Source organism: Leptinotarsa decemlineata, unplaced genomic scaffold (assembly GCF_025532065.1).
Source record: "Leptinotarsa decemlineata unplaced genomic scaffold, Ldec_3_MD MMD2_tig00026299_RagTag_RagTag, whole genome shotgun sequence".
In the NCBI taxonomy this organism is placed as follows: Eukaryota; Metazoa; Arthropoda; class Insecta; order Coleoptera; family Chrysomelidae; genus Leptinotarsa; species Leptinotarsa decemlineata.
The window spans coordinates 5,267,401-5,286,827 of record NW_027412676.1 but is presented as its reverse complement, the minus strand read 5'-3'; the positions used below and the strand labels follow the sequence as shown (position 1 = coordinate 5,286,827).

The 19,427-nt window shown below is 34.6% G+C and overlaps 1 protein-coding gene and 1 long non-coding RNA gene across 3 annotated transcripts in view; one reads left to right on the top strand and one right to left on the bottom strand.

The window, feature by feature from the left end:
• Dscam4 (Down syndrome cell adhesion molecule 4) overlaps positions 1-19,427 on the top strand; it is a 585,723-nt gene that overhangs the window by 416,032 nt on the left and 150,264 nt on the right. The gene's annotated exons all lie outside the window — the stretch shown is intronic.
• LOC141484933 (uncharacterized) lies at positions 10,165-10,733 on the bottom strand. Its single transcript, XR_012466884.1, has 2 exons — positions 10,638-10,733; positions 10,165-10,584 (listed from the first exon to the last, which is right to left on the bottom strand). It is a non-coding gene; the product is annotated as an uncharacterized lncRNA (long non-coding RNA).

The following is a 19,427-nucleotide window of genomic DNA, read 5'->3' as shown; positions in this document are numbered from 1 at the left end:
CTCATTGCGTCTTCTCAGAGAACATGATTCTTAAAACTATCTCGATCACCTACCTATTCACGGTGTGTTGTTTAGGACAATTAATTCAATAATTTGTACAGTATGTACTACATACTTTCTCAGGCATTGAAAAATCTTTTGACTAAATCTCAAAACGAATACTGTTTCTATTCCTGTGCAATATCTCAAAGTGCCAACTTTGAATTTTTCTTTTACATATTACATACATATTACATACAATGGATATTCAGTACACTCAATTACGCACATTTTGTATTGTTTCTACCATTTCGTTCATCTATATTTTTCCATACTAATTCTTATCTTTGAACTGTTCAATTTTCATTTGTTAGTATGCTGTCCTGAGCCACAATAAACCCTTGCGGGTTGCGGTGGAGGGTTGAATAGACCCACTCACTTTGGACCTAACCTAACCCAGTATGCTGTCATTATTCATAACTTTTATAGAAATCATTATTTATCCTTTCGTTTTGTTGTCCTGTCACTAATGTATTGACGTTCTTGATATAGTTAAATGAAGCTTTTCAAATTCAAGTGGCATCTTCTTTTCGGAGACGCACATTTCCATATCTCGGTTTAGGTTAGGTTTAATGAGTTTGGTTTTTGTAGATTTTTACTTCAAAAACATATATTATTATTATTTTTTGATATTTTTTATTCAATATTACGTATTCGACACTTCTTCATATTTATTTGTAACTACTGTCATTGATTGATTCTACGATCATACACTCATCTGAAAACAATTTGAAATAGGTATTAGTTATTGATCTCTACCAATACCCAAAAATATATTAATCATCATGTGCAAATACTAATTACATTGAATAAATTTGTATTGAAATGAATGAATAGTAAATACTTATTACTGATTGTATGCTTTAATTAATCAATGGATCAATCAATAACGTACTCAAACAACATTATAAGTAGAGTTTGAAACGTCTGTCGTGAAACAAATCTATTAAAAACACTTTTTCAGCATCAGAAAAAAAAAACAGTCTCTTGACTAGTATTTCGCTAACCAAGTTGCTTGCCTTCGTCAGGTTTTAGTGATCTCCTGATGAAGCGAATTGATTAGTGAAACGCGCGTCTTCTGGTGAGGAAAAAGTAAACAGATTCAAATAAGATAGTTTTCATGTTTAATTTTGATGCTGTTGGAGCAATTGACTGCAAATAAATATTATATAATAAACATTCAAAAGTGAAACGAAAAACTCAATTTTTTTCAGCACTTATTTGTCTCATGAATTCTGATCGAGTTATTCATGATTTGTTAATTTTGCTCGTGGTTGATTTTTCCAAACAACAGGAAATTTAAGATACCTAAATCTGAATATCACTGTGAAAGGTGCGTTTTCTGTTTTGTCTCTAATCAATTGTAATTTCAAAATCTTCATTCGACCAATACCTACAAATAATAAAATGCATAATTGCATTGATGCACGGGTAGCAAGAAAAAGAAAGGCCCAATTCAATTAAATATATCAATTTTCACATTTCAAATAGTTATATTGTAAGTATCTACCTGATGGTTTTTAAATCATTCATTACGATTTTATTTGAACACATTCATTTTCAATTCATTTTCACACATTTCTTTTATGTATGCGTGTTTTGATCGAAACATTTAATTTCATGGGAAAATGTGACTAGTTTCAAAAACTGAAATGAAGCGTTCGGAATTCAAAAAAACAATTTAATAACTTATAATGAGTTTTTTTTCTTATTTCCACAATCTTTCAGTCAACTTTTTATTAGGTTAATTGTTGAAACAATATGTTTTTTCAACCAAATGATGCCCCTTCACGAATAACAACCCGCAGAATTCCAAACTTGTTCGAGCTGAGGATTAAGGAGGCCTCACCATTCAATATTCGATCCTAGCATATAATAAATAACAAGTGAAATAATTTACTGATAATATACTGAATAATAATACTGATAATAATGATGATAATGATAATTCATATAGAACACAACTATATCAATAAATAGTTAATACTTTTTTTACAGTTATTGCAGGTGAAACATTCAGAGTTATGGTGCTATAATTGAATCACCTTTCATTAGATTCGGTAATAGAAAAATAATAAAATAAAGAGGTGTACTACTAGCTGTAGGCTAGTAGTTTCTTGCAATTTAAATAGGTCACTGAGTGCTATAATTGATAATTAACATTTTTTTAAAGTTTAGCTGGAAAAGATAGTACAATCTCTAATATTATTATGTAATGTCCAATTGCTACTATTGAAATTTCCTCATTGAAATTCATTATTCTATAAATCATTACATAAATCAAAGAGTTGAAAATTTGAAAGTATAAAACCTACGTTAAGCAGTAACAGGGAAAACCAATGGTAATTTCAAATTTCTATATTGAATATTTCAAATCACATTTCAAAATTGCACATTGAAAAAACTTCAAATACATTGAATATTTATATAATACCGATCAGTTATGTGAATCTTAAATTATTGCAATCGAATCCATAAGTTCATGAACACACCAGCGCTAATGAAGGAACCCTTGCCCATGTGAGTATTTCTGGGATTCAGTCTGGTTTCTTCTTTTCTCCGCTTCAATCCGAACCTGCTCAACCTTCCACACAGTAGCAAAAATTGACACACCAAAAACAACCAACACAGTGAACAAGTACAACCAGACAACGGTCATCTGATACCACTTCCTAGGCTGCTTGTCAGCAAGAGAGAGACACTTATCAGGATCAGTCGAAACTTCGGGAACTTCCAGAAACTCAAGGTCTCCATTAGAAATATGATCGACTTCCGTATTAGGAGTCATTATTTCTGGGATAAGAAAATATTTCACACTTTCGAAACCCGTAATGTTTTCGTGGGTACCGAATAAAGAATGGTTTGTCATCGTTTGTGTTGATGCGCTGAAGACGAATTGAACGAAGTGCTGCTCTCTCTGTCGGTGTTTTGATACAGAAATGAACAGGGTGGTTCATTCCAACCGGGAGGCACCACTGAGGAGCGAACGAAACAAAATAATATCAGGGCACATTACATGATATTTACAAAGAGAATTATCGGAAAACGTTGAAGATAATTCGGAGGAACACTTTTCGTTTTGGGTGCAATAAAGTAACGAACCAGCTTGATAATTTAAATTGAAAGTATATTTTAAAGAGAGAATAATTTTTGGGAAAAGTTTTGTCTTTCTTCTTCTCAATTTCAATACATACAAATATGGGAATCTGCCAAAGAACTGAATAAAGCAATACATTTCAAAAAATTAACCCCAAACAAAGATGTGAAGATCATGCAAAGAAGTAACTTTCAGACGAAAACTGAAAGGAAAAACCCTCCCGAAACAGTTACTTTTATATAAACATTGAATTATACGGAAGAAAAATACTTTTGAAACAACTACTTCTATATGAACATTGAATAAAAAAACTTTTTTCTATTCAGTTTGTATTCCAAACATTTGTTATAAAATTGAATCAGATATCGTTCAAAGGCTTGCTACACTAAATGGAAATAAAATTTTATACCAATTGGTATCTACGGGGCATACTTTAACTTTCCGATAAACAACAATGATTATCCCTAGGTGGGTTGAAGGGCACGACAGGAGTAAAGGTAATCGCATTAGCGACTCTCAAGCCAAAGAAGCGGCTGGAGTAAGAATGTAGATGCCAGTGCCAGTGGCACCTACGGCACGATAACTTCAACAATTGCGAAACAAGTCAAATGATACACAGAGATGGGGGTGGAATCAAAGGATGCAATTTTGCCAGGATCACCCTGGGCAACCCTGGAAAGCTAACGCTAAAGAAATATCTGGCCATGACCAGAAAAAATCTCCGCTTAACAGTAGGATTTTTGACTGGCCACTGTCAACTAAGGAAACACCTACATAATATGGGGCTAGTAGACACACCTCTATGCAGGATGTGTGAAGAGGAAGATTAGACTGTCAGGCACGTCGTGAACGAGTACCCGGAGTTATCGTCAATAAGAGAGTGTGTGTTCGGCGAGTCTTGCCTACACCTGCCGGTATAAAGGAGATGTCTCCTAGTGGCCTGCCCACCTTCCTGGAAAGGACAGGATGGAGATGACCTAGGAGGACAACTCCTCGGGAGGATGTACAATGGGTCACATGTGGCCTTACAGTCACCCTTCCTACTCTACAGATACAGATACATCAATGATTCTGGAAAGAAACAGAAAGATAATCAAAAATATATTTTATATCTGAAGGCAGACGAAGGCTCGATAGAATTGATAAATCATTTGAGAACCGTCCCTATAATTGATTACTAAGGAACCAATTGCCTGATATGGTTTCAGAAGTGAAAAACACACGAAAGAAGTATGTGTCAGAGTAAAAATGAGTATATTCTGTACCGTTCCCTCACTCGTTTTTCGATCTAGAGCAAGAAAACAGTACATGTTCGGGACAAGGGCGCAGGTCAGTCCTTGATATATTGTAGAGATTCAATTTTTAGTGCTGAAAAGGGTTACCAAATCGAAGCTTTTCATACCACCTTCAAAAAATTTTCAACACTTGTCTCTGTAGACTAACTCAGTTACATAGGAATAGGAGACACTTCAAGAATACCAATAAAACAACAAATACGGTTCACTTGAGAGTTTCAGTAGGGTTTTGCATCCCTACCTCCAAAATGAATTGATGAAAATGCTGAAATCTCACTATTGAACATAAATTCGTTAGGTCAACATTATTCCAGTTTTTATGCTATTAGTGGTTCTTGTTTTTCGATATTTTTGAACTATGATTTTTAAGTTCGTATGCTTTTTATTATTTTGCCTGACCGAACTATAATACAAAAAAACTGTAAAAAATCCTGATGACTCTACGATTATTTGAAATTAACAATTTCATATCGATATATATGAATACCTCAAAAGAAATAATTTAGTCTTATGGATGACTCTCACAAATTTTACTTAAATCACAACCACGTGTTCTCTATCTGAAGGCAGGCACAGAAAAGACCCTTTCAAAATTTCATCATTCACACATAGAATCGGTATCGGTTCAAAGTTTTAACAACGCTACCACCAATTCCATTAGTCCCTTCAAACATACAAACCATTTCTAAGAATGGCATTACTTAAAGTAGATTTCTCTGTCTGTACCTCACGTTAATTACAGTGTCTGAACTGAAGAAGGGTACTACTTGACGTCTATTTGTTTAACTAACCGTAACTTGTATGCAAATGAACAAAATTAACAATTTATACTTTGAGTAGGTGCCAGCATTCTGAATATGATTCATTTGAAGTACTACCGTACAATCTACAAAAGAAAATTGGCAAAAACGGGTTTTTTGTGTTCAGATTGTTTCGCAAACAGTATAAGTGAAAAATGAAATAATACAGCTTTATCTCTGTAAGACTTTAATTTGGATGGTGATTTGAAAACAGTGTTTGTTTCGAACATCAGTACATTTCAAATGAACATTGTATTCAATACACGCATACTTATTCATATATAGATTATTCCCTGTGAAAATTACCTATCCCCTTCCTAAATTATCCCCCAATGATATTTAGATTTATATCCGGCCGTCGTACCAAGGCCGAGGTATCTGTAATTTTGATGATTTTGATGATGATGTAATTTTGTTTATCGTATTCCGCTTATAAGACCCCAGAATTTGTGGCGCCATTATGTATTCAAATTGATTTCATTCATCAAGCATCTAGGTTAACTGGTTCAAAATTCAGTTTCAAGATTAATCCTCCACTAACACATTAACTAACCAACTGAAGTATCAAAGAGATCATGAAAGTTTGTAAAACGTTTTCTACACGAATATCATAAATAATTTTCGTCGTTGTATTGTTTTTCTTTATATATCCACTTAGTTCTCCTAAAAAACACTATGGTAGTCACACAGATATGGTGGCAATTGGTGTAGTCACCGGAATCGGGGATTCCATTCTTCATAAAGGGCCTGAAGAAAATTAGAGGAGAGTAGCAATTGGGTAATTAATAAAGAGGAGGAAGATAAAACTTCCGTCTCTTGAAGATGATCACTTGGTGATCGAAACACGGGTCGAGGTCGAGTTAAAAATAACGATTCGGTGTTGGGCAAAAAGTCCAGTAATAGTCATACACTAGTTGAGTTCATTCATTCAAAGAAAACTTTTCTTTCTCCCCCTCTTTTCTTCTCTCTCTTTCCTATTAAAATAAAACTCATTTCTGAATATCTTCCAAAATGTGACACCCTGTTTGTTTTGATATTGGGCTGGAACGTTCAGGTTGGCAAATTGAAATCTATTGATAGGTCATTTCTAAAGAGATAAATGTCTGGTATTTATGATACAATATTAGTCGTCATCAAAACAAAGATAAAATATATCATTCACACGTCATAATGAGAAAAGCACGTAGCTAAATTGTTCATTTGTTATTTTAATGATTCATTTCCTCGAAGTTACAATTATGGCAGTCTTTCTTCATATAGTGGATTTCGGAGTATTTGTTCAGATGTATATGAATTCAACTATCACATACTGTACGAATATTCATTGAATGAAAATAAATATAGTTTAAAAAACTAAAAAACACGCTTTTAAAGGACATCGAACTGAAAAGTTAAAGATATTTTTTTCAGTAAGCTTGAAACAATAACGAACGAAAAATATTAGTATTATTGTGAAAAAATCGATGGGCACTTGATATACAAAAAATATGGCACAAAACGCCAACACTTTTTTCATAATAATACTAGTATTTTTTGTTCGTTATTGTTTTAAGCTCATTTAAAGAAATATTTTTAACTTTTTAGTTCGATGTTCTTTGAAAGCGTGTTTTTGAGTATTTCAAACCATATTTATTTTTCATTTTTTAGTTTTATGCTATAAAAGAGCGTTGTTTAGTCTTATTATATATTTTTTATTATATACATTTATTTTATCTAAACTTTGGGATCAATCAGCCGTATAATGTTTAGGAAAAATGAACATTGATACTTTCCAAGCCCAAGGCAGCAGGCGCGCAAAGGAGGGTTACAAATAAGGCAGCACGTGCACGTGTTAATGAAAAAAAATATTTTTTTCAAATGAAGAAATACAAGTAAAGTGAGTTCGAATTATATCAAGAAGGTTATGTAAGTATAGCGCCATCTACCCGCAAATAGATCAAGCAATAATGTCGATAATTCTGTCAAATACAGATCTCGAGCTTTAGAGTTACAAAGAAACAAACAAACCTTCATCCACACATACATACAGGTGAAGCTAATAAAAGCGTGTTGAAAAAAACACTTTCTTCAAATGAAGAATATACATGTAAAGTGAGTTCAAATCATATCATGGAGGTCGTCATATGCCCGCAAATAGATCAAGCAATAATGTTGATAATTCTGTTAAATACAGATCCCCATATGGAATGAAAAGGAGAGTTACAAACAAACATACATACATACAGGTGAAGCTATTATAAAACATGTGAAAAAAGAATAATTTGTTTTCAGTTTATATGTGAAAGAAACTCGTATACATGATGTGCACATATTTGTAAAAAGAGTTGACAGCTATTTCTTTTCCCGTTCTTTGGAAATTTCCAATATTTTTTGTTTGGTGTTCTAACGCCGCTTTCCCTCAATGGTGACATCATTCCATATGGAATTTTATCAAAGACATTGTCCTTGATAAAAAACTCACCTGGAACGCTGAATTGGAAATAATTTTACTGTCCTACTGTCCCTATGCACATATCGAAGAACTTGGAATTAAGGTTCCAAACAAATTCTATGGATTCATATGATGATTATCAGACCATTGATCACTTATGGTGCAATTGCCTGGCTTCGTTAAGAAGCTGGGTATATTTGGTCGAGTGTGAATAGGTGGACACTCACTCTGGACCTAACCTAACCTAACCTAACCTAATAAACATATTGGGTCCTGGTAAATGCCTACCGGAAAACAACTACTTCTCTGGCTAATGTCTCGCTGGGTATTGAATTATATCCGACAGACGTTTATGCAGAATAAATCAATGAATAAAAAAGAATATATGCAGAAAATTCCTACCCAAAAATATTGAAAAATTGAATTTTCATGGAGTCAGAGTTTTATTATCGTTCTTTGGGAATGTTGATATTTAACAATTGAAAAAAAATAATGGAAGATTTCACACAGCCTAACTTTCAATTCACTTCGATCAATCAGTCGTGAATTCATTGTAACGGGTCTTCCAACAGTTACTTTCGAACAAGTGATAACGGCTAACTTGTTGAAGCTACATCTGTCAAATTAGTTGTCGTTTACCCAGTCTATTTTGCCAAATCATCATGGGCGGATATAGCTTCCAACAATACGTGCCAATAATGAAAATTGATTTATAAAAATGGGTGCTCTGATCGGGCAAAGTACCACACTCCTTGCCAATTTTACGGTCGCCATAATCGTCCAACCGAGGGGACTATTCGCAATGTGATGAATAAATTTGAGACCACTGGTTCATTGAACGATCGACCAATATCCGTATGTCTACAAAACGAAAGATCTGCCGAAAACATCGCAGATCTTAACTTGAAAAATTTTGCGTCGTGACTTGGGCTTGCACCCGTACAAAATTTTACTGATCCAGAAATGGGATCTGAAACAGTTGGCAAGTGACTCTTAATTCCATCGAAAAATCATATCATCAGCGATGAACCCCATTACTGGATGAATGGGTACACGACGAATGGTCACACTATCAACGGCGAGCACTGTAGTTTAATGATTACCAATTTCTTTTGGCCTGAATTGCATGAACTGGTAACCAACGACATGTGGTTTTAACAGGACAGCGCTACGTGCCACACAACTCATGCCACATTGGATATTCTGCACGAGCGATTCGAGGACATCGTCATCTCACGTGGAGGTGATGTGAACTGGCCACCGAGATAATGCGATTTGACCCCGTGAGACCTTTCACAAAGGAAAATGTGCTGTTTGTCAGCAACTCAATCGTGTATAATTTTTTTCATACAGAAAAGCTAAGAATTGACACTTCACTCCTACAGATGTGAAAAGAGATTTCGAATATGTCAAAATTATTAGAGATTTTCAAAACATTCGATGTAGTAAAATATGCTCTCAGTTATCAATTCGTTGTAATTCTGACACTTTCCATATCTATCTTCAACTCAAGTATATCTATTTCTGAAGAGCCGGTTGATATGTATTTATCCTCAATTAGAAGAATATAAGCTGGTTCAGTATGTGGTTCATTGCTTATTATTCCATCCGACTCGATGGTCTCCATAAGATTTCAACGCGTGTTCTGACAGTTTCAATCCTGTTGATGTTCTTTTTCTGATGTATAGTCGGTATTCATTCTGGCTTACTTTTAACGACCTTCATGTTCCACCGCTATTATAACTTTCATAATTGCATAATTGCAAGTTTTATTTTTTTCTCCTGGCTAAATATACAGTGCGTTCCAAAAAAAACTTGAACCCCCCTGTAAGTCAGAAACGGACGTGTAATCGAAAATTTCAAAGAACATGTCAATCTTTATTTCTAAAGGGACTAATTCTGATATGGAAATAATACCCGAAACTTACTTCATCGCCCTACGGTCAGAAACTACCCCTCCTATTTTTTTCAATGGCATAGAGGGTCAATTGATACATCATTTGAAGGGTCTTTTATCCCTCTATCACTTCTGTGATTTTTGTTTTGAAATTAATCCATTCGTTATTGAGAAATTAAATGTTGAACGTTTCATATGAGAAAAAACGGAGGAAATCAACAAGAGTAATATCAATGCCAATATAATCATCGGATAAAGTGTTCAAAATAACCTCCATCCAGTTCCATACAATAATAAAGTCTGCTTTTGAAAGTATTCCTTACATTATTGAAGATGTCCGAAGTCAGAACAATCATGGTAAATAAGGGGGTAGTTGCTGACCATAGGGGGGTGAAGTTTCGGGTATGATTTCCATATCAGAATTAGTCCCCCTAGAAATGAATATTGACGTGTTCTTCAAAATTTTCGATTACACGTCCGTTTCTGACTTAAAGGGAGGGTCAAGTTTTCGTTGGAACGCCCTATATGTATGTGTTAGTATAGAAGTGGATCTTGTTATATTGCCAAATCATTTCAGGGTAGGAGTGACGGAAGGTAAGACGATGTGGAAGATATCGTTTATTGTTAAATCCATGCTTATTGATTTGGTAGAAATTCAGTTGTTATATGACTCTTCATTTTTTTCACATTCATTATATAATTCACCAATAAATCTGAGTGAGCATTCTTTTTCGAAAAGGATTTCATCAATGGTACTTCATCAAAATGTTCCGCTTGCAAACCATTTTCACTCTGTTACACAGACAAATTTCTATACCTACCTATTTCAACACTCACAAGATCGTTCGACGTAGAGTTATATCATTCATATCCATCAAGATGTGTTTTCTTTTGATGAATATTTGTATCGATATGAACCGGCGGTATTTTAACGAAACTCCAAGGAAAAGGTTGACCACTTTGTTCAATATTTGTTTTATTATATCATGAACTTCATTGTCGAATCTTGTTCATTCCAGGTGATTCTAAAAAGAATTCAGATCATTATGATTTTGATATAAAACAGCAAAAATATTACCAAATGAGGAATGACATTTTTTGTTTTTTCACTTCATTGTCTTCTTCTCCTTCATTGAACCTAAAAAGCATGATACGTTGGTCAGAAAGAAATATATCTGAAAAGTGAGAATTAAAACTTGTATGAAGTGGTATAAAAAATAAACATAAACATAAAAACATAAACTGAGATTTCATGAACATATAACCTACAAACTTAAAATTGCTTGTTCATCATTGAAACTCATATATCCCCACGGACAATATTTGAAAGTAGATGTCAAAAAAATGCTATGTGATTAATTAGTTTTATGTCATTTCAACCACTTTGACGCTGTTTATCATCCATGTTTAGACAAGAACGATAGGTGTCGCATACAAAAAGTTCAAAACTCTTGAATCAGGTTAATATTATTTGGTATCAGAAGAAGGTCCAGAATTTCACACAAATTAGCAGATTTGACGTGGTTGAATATGTTTAATCGTAGACGTCTTCATGCAACATGTATATTATTTAAAATATTCAAATATAGGAATCCTCCCTACTTATATGAACATTTGTTTTATAGAATAGATATCCATAACCTGAATTTGCGTAAAAAGACAGTGCTAAACATTCCTGTATATAAAAAGGAAATATTCAAACGATCTTTTCCCTATAATATCTTCTCCACAATAAATTATCTCCATAAATGGGAAAACAATAATTTCAACATGTCAGAAACTGTTTTCAAAAGTAGGTTTAAACAGCATCTGTTCAGCATTCAGAATAACTAGGTCCGCGGCGAGAATCCTGAAAAAGGTTTTAGCTATTCATATATCTTTATATTACCTTCTCCTTTCATTCCTTCTTTTTCTTTTCTTTCTTCGTTTCTTCTCTTCAAGCCCTCATTTATTTACTTTTATACATTTTCGGCATTGGTGGAAGAGCAGACGCGAATGCAAATTCGCGGTCTGAACCAAAATCCATTTGCAATCAAATACAAAGTGTTTTTATTTTTCTCTCTCTTGTATTTTGTTTTCTATTATTATCTTGTATTTTGATGGGCAATAAACTTATTATTATTTTTTTTGCCGTACTGTGCGCTGGTCAGACCCTATCCCCCGAAGCCCCGATACAGTCAAGAGGGCGCGCCAGCATTATCAACCAATGACCACTCCCCACACCGTGTTGTAAGTGATCATTGGGTCCAAGAATCATGTGCCCTGAGCGATCGCAGTGACCCAAGAATGACAGCCTTCTGCATCTGTGCTGCTAAGATTTCTGCCTTATGTCGCGTTATGTCAATGGATATAGGCCGAGACCGCATATGCTGGACATGCTGATAGCAAGTGCATTAGGGTTTCGGGCGTCTCGCGGCCGTGTTAGAAATGACACGTTGAAAGGTAAGACCTCGTTAGTCCTTAGCTCGCACAAGTTTCTCAGCTTCTGAGAGTTGTCGTTCGTATGAGGGCGACAGCTGATTAACGGAAAAACAGATAAACAGACAGAAGACCCCATGCATTAGCTTATCCTTGTGTTTCCGCAGAGGTAAGGTGATCTCTGCGGCTTTTATCTGAGCTTTTTGCTGAACGGGTTCCAACTCTGTGACAGTATACCGAGTTCATCAGCTGCTCGGGCAGCTGCCCTAAAGAGAAATGCTCCAATTCCTGCTCTCTCATGGTCACGGACCATTCAGAGAAGGAGATCCGAACTCCTGACGATTTTACAGGCTGTATCCAGTACCATTCTGTCATGTAAACACTCCAAACTCAAGAAGTTTTCATTTCTCATTTTTCATAATGATCTCCTACCACGTAGTAATATGGCTACATCCATCAATTTATTGGAATATATCTGAATTGGTTGAGTCACCTTATGTTTTTTGATAAATAGCACATTACTATTCATGTTAGGTAGCTCGCTAGCCAGAGGTCATTCGACGTGGGTGATTTGTTCACTCACTCATTCGACCGAAGTGTGAGCCGGTGGATCAAGCCGCAGGCTGAGCGATAGATTTTTACTTGCTATCGTCCAACCCGTGTTAGAAATCACACATTAGAAGGTAAGACTTCGTTAGTCCTTAGCTCGCACAAGTTTCGCCTTCTGAGGGTTGTCGTTCGTAGGGGTGTGACAACTGATTACCTTAAGTGCTTTCTAACTCATGAAACAGAAAAAGATTTTTCGAAATTGAAATACCATCATTCCTCCAAGGTTTCCTTTGCTGGAAAAAATTGTATTGGAAGCCCAGTTTTTGTTCAGTGACCAGAAAGAGATCGAAACGAAGATGAAAATATGTTACGAATATGTTTCACTGAGAATCAGTACCATTGGGCTAATAGCTCAGGAGTCTATGGAGTTAAGATTGTGTAAAACTGTTTTTACTCTCCTTTTTCATTTTCAGTATTTTTCCCTATGGTGACTAAATAAATAATAATGGTATAATAATGGTATCCTGTTCAAAATGAAACTTGTCACACATTAAACATTTTCACTTTCTAAAAACTCTTTTGATCAACCATACAATCATTTCTATGTTAGAAAAAGAATATAATTCTGAAGATGGGTAATAGAATATTCATTTTGCTTGAGACATTTTTTTTCAAAAGGTGACTCTTTATAGAGTAAAGACATTTTTCGGCGAAACCTTACATATTTTATAACCGCTGCCAGATGTGTTTCAAAGACTTTCCACTCAGTTTCAGTCGGTTTAGATCCAGAATAAGATGAAATCGTATTCTGAATAATTAAAAGCATTCGAAAGCTTTTAGGCGATGAGATACTCGTTGGGCGTTGGGAAATTTCAAAGAATTTATTACGAAAACATAAGACATGAATTTCGAGATATTTATAGAAATGAATTTCACTGAAAAGTGAAATGGAATTTGTGGACAAAAAAGAAAAAAAATAATTGAGTAGTTGATTTTATTAACCATATATGTATGATAATTATATCAACTTAGATGACCTGAAAGGTTGTTTGAATTGAACAAACGTATTTCATTTCGAGGAATTAGAATAATCATTTTCAGATCGAGAATATCACTGGTAGTTTTCGAAATATTTGCCAAAAACTTGAATTGTCGAATTTGGTGTTTTGGCTCTACTTCCTCCGCTTCGAATTATATAATAAAAAAGCAGAGAAACTTAAAATACAGTTCCATATTTGGGAAAGAAAGTTTTTGGCTTTCTACTACTTCATCTTGATACAAAAAAGAAGGATGAGGGAGTCTTCCAAAGAAAGGAAGGAAGTAACTCTATACATTGGTGTGTAGATCATGCAAAGAAGTAACTTTCAGACAAACTGAAAGGAAGTCCTCCTGAAACAGCTACTTTCATATAACTCAATGTTTATGAGGGAGTCTTCCAAAGAAAGGAAGAAAGTAACTCTATACATGGATGTGTAGATAATGCAAAGAAGTAACTTTCAGACAAACTGAAAGAAAGTCCTCCTGAAACAGCTACTTTCATATAAACATTGAATTGTATGAAACTAGCTGTTTCAGGAGAACTTTTTTTCAGTTTGTCTGAAAGTTACTTCTTTGCATGATCTACACATCCATGTATAGAGTTACTTCCTTCCTTTCTTTGGAAGACTCCCTCATCCTTCTTTTTTGTATCAAGATGGTGTAGTAGAAAGCCAAAAACTTTCATTCCCAAAAATTAATCACTTCTAAAAATATAACCCCTATAAAAGTTTCATATTTGTTATAATCTGGCGTTAACCAATTTACAATTCGACGCTCCGTTCATTAGATTCTATCATCAACTGTATTTTCTAATAAGTACCTGTATTTATAATACATAGCTGAACTTGTTATCACAGTGAATACAAAAATTATTGAAAAAACTAGAGATTTGCGCCTTGAAGGATGGGACCTCTTCAATTTTTAGCCCGCACAAGTTTCGATTTCTAAAGGTTGTCTTTCGTAAGGGGATATCAGGCGGTTGACGGAAAAACAAAAATGTTTCAAATCTCTGTCGGTATCAACGAAATACCGGTGTCATTTGCTCCGAGTGAGACGAATATCGTCCGTAAAGAAGAGTAGAAACTGATGAAATACTATAATTTTTTTTTTCAAAATTTGCATTCTACTCAAACCACCATGAGGTTATTCAGGCTATTTGAAGATTGTTCCAGGTTGACATTGATGGACTAGAATGTGTGAAAACTCTCCTTGCTTCTACGTTGCTTGCCTCAACAGTTCAGCTGGATTTAATCTTTTCACACTCAGAACTTTCGGATCCTCGTAAACCATATCTGAAACATTTTTCTTGAAACCTACTCCAAAGAAATCAATATAATTGAGCGGTTTTTGTCTGGATTGTTCCACTGTCAAAGTATCAGAACTGTTAGTTAAATGGTTGGTAGGCGTAAAATCATGTTCTTCGAAAATTTTCATCTACTTTAGGGAATGCAAATCATCTCTATCGCACAAATGAAGTTCTCGTTTTTTTGGAAGACTTTACCGTATTATGGTCAAAACATCATCATTTATTCCTATTTCGAAATATTTTAGTTTGTTCACAAAGTCGAAGAATTTTTTAAAGTACTCTCGTATATCATAGCCAGTAGTCATTCTGGCTAGGATCTTTTGTCTGATATATTTCATGTCACGTTTTCCATACGTCAAAATATTTTATCGTATCATATTCTTCCCGAACGATATCTTCTGCTTGTACTTTCGGTTTATTCTTCATACAATTTATGTAAGTCCACGGATCATTTCTGATGAATAGAGCTTCCTTATGAATTTTCCATTTATCTACATTTTTTCAACCAAATAGTTTCAAAAATACTATCTGGATCTCACTACTTCATCTTCGAACAAAAAATTGTGGAAAACTCCCAAAAGAAGTAAGGAATCAACTGAGTTACGAATGAACTCTTCACAAAGATGTGTAGATCAATCGTAGAAGTTACTTTCAGATACAAACTGAAAGAATTAACCCTCTTTCATACAAGCATTGGAATAAGCGAATCAAAAAACTACTTTCGGAACAACTACTTTCATATGGACATTGAATTATCCAAAACTAAGTTTTTCTTTCTAGTTTGTACTCCAAACATTGCTACGTGGATTATTAATCGAGCCGAGCGAGCTGTTTCTTCATCGAAATCCAGCTTCACGATATAACTAAGGATAGTTTTTAAGGACTAGCTGATTCCTTTTACTTTCAATTTCATATGAAATGGTATCTTAATCTTATCGAGGGTCACTTCACAGACTAAAACAAATATTAACCATATAACAGATTGACCATTGCACGCGACGAAGCACGTGCTTCTACAAGAGGTTAGCCTCCGAGAAAAATATCGAAAAAAGATATAATTTCTGTTACTTTCATCTGACAGACATATATCATTTGTCGAATGACAATTACGAAGAAGAGGTGATAAACGTATAATACGTTGTGAGGTGAGTTCAGATAACTCGGTAATTAATCCAGTCATTTTAGGTTTTTTAAACCACAATCTGCGGAAAAATTCCTACTAAGCTAAATTTTGGTGAAAAATCGACATTGATATCTTGCCGGCTAAAAAAGTTATAAGGGTCAAAAGGTCACGAAAATCAGTTTTTCGCGAATATCTCGGAGGTCAATAATGGTCATCATAAAAATTATTTCTCATACGATTATTTACAAAAAATGTCCCCTGTATTTCTCTGTAAAGTCAACCGTTTTCGGAATAGAGCGCTGAGAAAGCGAGTAGAATGCACTCACAAAGGTATTGTATACATATAAGGCGTCAACTCTATTGCTTTTTATCAATGTATTCAAGTTTTCCCATTTGATACTATTGGCATTAGAAAAATTCAGCAATCAAAAATATATCAATACTTGGAGCCAATTAATTATCAATTAGTTTGTGCAACTTACATAATTGATGGTGGATTTCTTATGCATCGTGTTGTATGGCAGAAAAATGATAAATTCAATATTATCATTAACAAATTTATCAATTATTCACCAAACAATTTTGATTAAATACTGTTGTCATTTTTGATGGTTACTCCCATACCAGTAAAAATATCGAAGCGATGGAACAACTAAGACAAACTGCAAGATAATCACGTGATGCTGCTGACGTCTTAATAGTTGAAACAGCAATTGAAAAATCAATAAATAATACTACAATTATCGCTGGCGAAGACATAGATCTATTGGTATTCCTCATAGCACGCACACAAATACTTGATCAACCTACATTCATTTTTTTAAGAAAGCAGGAAAAAACAATGTTGAAATAAAAATATACTCGACTGAGAGCCTCAACAAATATCAACACTGCAAGAAAAATTTTCTGTTTCTATATGCTATGACCGGATGTGACACAACTTCAACACTTTTTGGGAAAGGAAAAATTAAAGTCATGAAGATGTTTGAAAAAAGACCCGTAATACACAATTCTGCAAAAATATTCCAACAAAAAAATTGCGCTCGAGATGTCCTTGTCAATGCTGGAAAACATTTTCTACCGTACATTGCTATACGGTACTCCAAAATCAGAAAATTCAATTGACAATTACAGATACTGCAGCTTTGCTAAACTAACAATACAAAGCACAGCTGTGAAATTTCAATTATTACCACCCACTTTTCCAGCAGCTCAACAGCATATTCATCAAGACTATTATCAAATAAAAACCTGGCTAGGAAAAAAATTTGTGGGACAGTGGAGTTGGGAGTTGAAAATTAATATATTGCAACCAATAACAACTTTATTGCCACCAGCACCCGATGTTCTACTGAACACAATCTTTTGTAATCGTACAAAAGGTTGTGGCGGCAAATGTGGATGTAAAAAAATTGGACTGAGATGTTCTAAAGCTTGTGGACATTGTTGTGGTCAGTCATGCTTGAACGCAGAGTCCACTAGTAAAGAAAATGATGAGGATGTTGATTTAAATACAGCAATAAGTCCACTCGATGTTTTGTCAGCAGTTTTTGATGAAGTTGAATTTTAGGATATCGACTACGAATGAATATAAAAGAAAATTATATAAAAATTTTTTCCCTATTTTTCAATAGTACAAATGAAAAATTATTGAGTATGAAATAAAAAAAACCTTTTATCACAGTTCATGGATAATGCCTACGGGGGAAACCATGTAAAAAAACGCGCCTTGCATTCTACCTCAATGGTGGTGCGGAAACGAGTGCATCATCAAAACGTAGTCGCTTTCTCAGCGCTCTAGACCGAAAACGGTTGACTTCACAGAAAAATGCAAGGATTTTTTTTTTGTAGATAATCGTATGAGTAATAATTTTTATAATGACCTTCATTGACCTCCTAGTCATAGGTCGCGAGACATTTCCGAAAAACTGGTTTTTGTGACATTTTGACCCTTATAACTTTTTTAACTGGCATGATATCAATGTCGATTTTCCACATCTTCATTATAACGCCATAATGAAGGTGTACATCAAAATTCAGGTCAGTAGGAATTTTTCCGCAGATAAAAAGTAAAATGACTGGATCCACTATCCTTGATTTACAATTTAAAAATCGGGCACTGTAACAACATTCATTGTAGAATTGAATCAGATATCATTCATGGGAAAGCTACATGATACATATAGTTATGATATAAAATTCCACTCAATTTCATCCTCTAAAGCAGAGTTCAAAGTTCCAGAATAGGATACCTGTCTTATTAACTCATCAGCACCTATAAAATGAAACAATCATTACATATATCATGGTGACATTCCCAGTCCCAGCCTTGGGAATATTATTCGATACGTATTGGTTATTTTTCCGGGATTATTAGTATTTGGAAAAAAAAATCCCGTTTGTTATGTTTAAACATGGCTAAACACTGTTCATTCTTGTTTTTGGTCAACAGTGAGTTCACGCGGCACCCACTTTGAACAGAGCTTTCTCTTAGTCAAATACTCATGGAATATTTTGGCCAAAATTGAAAAACAGAGGTTGCATCTTTTGATGCAACCAGCTGATCTTCAGCCTTTCCCGTTTCAGTAGATGTTCACGTTTATTCATTGTATCATTCTGGGAATAAAGACCTATTATTATTATCATTATATGAAACCAACACGTTCTTTTGATATCTTCACAATGTCGGCTAACTCACGCCACTTCACTTTTCGATAATTCAAGACCATTTTGTGATTTTTTTTATGATTTTTGGTGTTACTGCCTCATTTGGACGTCCACTACGTTCTGCATCATCGGTGTCTCTACAATCACGTTTGAAATCAGTAAACCAACGTTCAATTGTTGTTTCTTATGAAGCGGAGTTCTTATAACACTTTTCGAGTAATTGCTTCGCATGAACGGTATTTTTCTCATCATGAAATACAAAATTGTTTTTTATCCATAGTTTTGAAAATAACAAAAGGATTGTCACTCTCATTATAATAACTGACAAACTAATGAGTAGAATATCATGAGATCTCGAAATTGTTCATCTGAAGGTTAGTACTAACTGAAAAAGCTGTAAATGCAATAAGACTAGCGCCATCTATGTGTTAGGCCCGAGACTTTCAGCTCATGTAGTATGTTGTATGGGGTCTTCCAACAGGGACTCCCAAACTTTGATAATTTGCACGTGTTGTTGTGCAAATATTGCATAATAAGATTGTTTTATCAAAATGGGTGCTCTATTCGCACCGCCCTCTTCAACTATTTTACGATCGTCCTGACCGTCCTACCGAGAGGACTGTTCACAATGTGGTCAATAAATTTCACTCCACTGGTTCAGTAAACGATTGAACAACACCCTTACCTCGTCCAAAACGCAAGATCTACCGAAAACGTCGCCGCTGTATGTGCAGGAGAATCCGAGAAAGTCGATTTCACGTCGCTAA